Consider the following 2,083-nt stretch of genomic DNA (forward strand, 5'->3'; position numbering starts at 1 on the left):
GAAAAATTCCATCGATTATATTTGGAGGTTTTGAATTTCCTCTTCCTACTGTCAAGAAGAAATATGATATTCTTATTATTGGGGATGTGCATATCCCTATTGAGGTAACATAGTGTTATTTGAAATTTCTCCGGTTTCATGTTATTCAGAATGAGTTCGTTAACAAGACTTGATCAACCTTGTTAGTGGATTCCTTTTGATGAGCATGAGATTGATGAAACTAGAAGGCACAACCTTTTGTACCCTCCTTTTACTTTCTGTTATTTATATTAAATAAAATAAAAATAGTATTTTTCTGTCTATTATCTGATTATCCGTGCAATATAAAAATACCCCGAAAATAAAAGTTCTCCAAATGCCCTGAAATTTAAATATGATTTTTTCTGGAATATTTGAGAATATTTGGCACTGAGAACACAGCAGGGGGTCATCCACCTGCCCACGAGGGTGGAGGGCGCGCCCTACCCCCCTGGGCGCGCCCCCTACCTCGTGGGCCCATGGTGGCCCTCCTCCACTTATCCTTTCACCCACACACTCCTTCTTCCTCCCACAAACACGAATATCCAGCTCAAACCCGAGTCCAAGCTCATTTTGCTGCCATTTTCGATCTCCTTGCTCAAAGCACCTCTCACAAGACTGCTTGGGGGGATTGTTCCTTGGTATGTGACTCCTCCATTGGTCCAATTAGTTTATTTTCTAGTGCTTTATTCATTGCAAATTTTTGCTGCCTAGGTGACCATGTTCTTGAGCTTGCATGTCAAATGTGTATGGTTCTAAGTAGTTTTGATGCATGATATAGGCTCTAGGCACTTGTAGGAGTAGTTGCTATCAATATTATTGAGTTTGGTTTACTTTTATTTTGAAGTTACTAAAAAATTTCAGAATTTTTTAGAGGAAGAAATATGCTTAGGAAAATGTTCCAGGGTGGTTCTTCAAGGAAGCAAGGACCCAGGCTTGCAATGCATGATGCTGATGATGAGCCACCAAGAGACGCCCCAGTGTGTCCTTGTGAATGGCCTTCTGAAAACTTTATGGATCGAGCGGGAATTAAGGAAGAATTTAACGCATATTTGCGTAACGCTGATCTTGTGAGCTTCGAGGAAGAGAAGTGCAGCCAATATCATAATCTAACTAGTTCCTTTGTGAGGAGGTTTGAATTTTCATCTTAACGTAATTCTCCAACTGTCCTGTTTGATCTTTATGAAAATTCTTATACTATGGACTTAGAGGATTTTACCACTGCTTGCAAACTTCCACAATGGGGTAGTATAAGGGGTCCTCGAAAATCTGAATTTAGAGATTTTCTTGCTAGCATAACCATAGGAGAATCTAGAGATATTACACAGGCTACCATAGGGAGCATTCACTTTCCTGCTATACATTATTTTGCTCTCTTCATAGGAAGATGCATTAATGGTAAAGATGAGGCATGTCATATGTGTGTCCCTGACCTCAGTATTCTTAGGAGTGTTGTGTTAGGAGATAAATCTTATAATTTGGGAGCCATTGTTGCACGTAGGTTCCATCTTAATAGATTTAATGGAGATTTCTTTGGAGGAATTTATGCAACCGACATAGCTAATTTTCTTGGTGTAGCCATACACGAAGATGATATTGAATTACCCCCTGCTTACCTAGACTTTAATGCTATGGTTCACCACCAGTTTGTCGAGAGGAATGAATCACCTCTCCAGTATCGACTAATCTTTGACAGACGTCGTGCTGTCCATATTACTCTCCCTGCTCCTGCCTTCTTTGATCATCAGGCAAAAGGAAGATATGTTATTACCAGAGAGGAGGCAGATGAGTACGAGAGGAGAGCGGAGGCCGCTCGTCGCCACGCTGCAGCTCAGGAGGCGATAGCCGCTGCATCTCAGTATGACCCCAGCTATTATTATGGATATCCACCAGGCCAGCCGTGGCCATAGACCAACTTAGGCCAAAGCTTGGGGGAGTACATATTTCCCACCGACATTACATTTATACTCACACACTCATTGCTAGATGTCGGTGCTCATACTTTTTCATTGTATCATCCATGCTAGTTTATTTTCTTTTTATGCTTTCTTTTTGTGTGTTTAAT

The sequence above is a fragment of the Triticum urartu genome, chromosome 5 (assembly GCF_003073215.2).
Source record: "Triticum urartu cultivar G1812 chromosome 5, Tu2.1, whole genome shotgun sequence".
NCBI classification, from domain to species: Eukaryota; Viridiplantae; Streptophyta; class Magnoliopsida; order Poales; family Poaceae; genus Triticum; species Triticum urartu.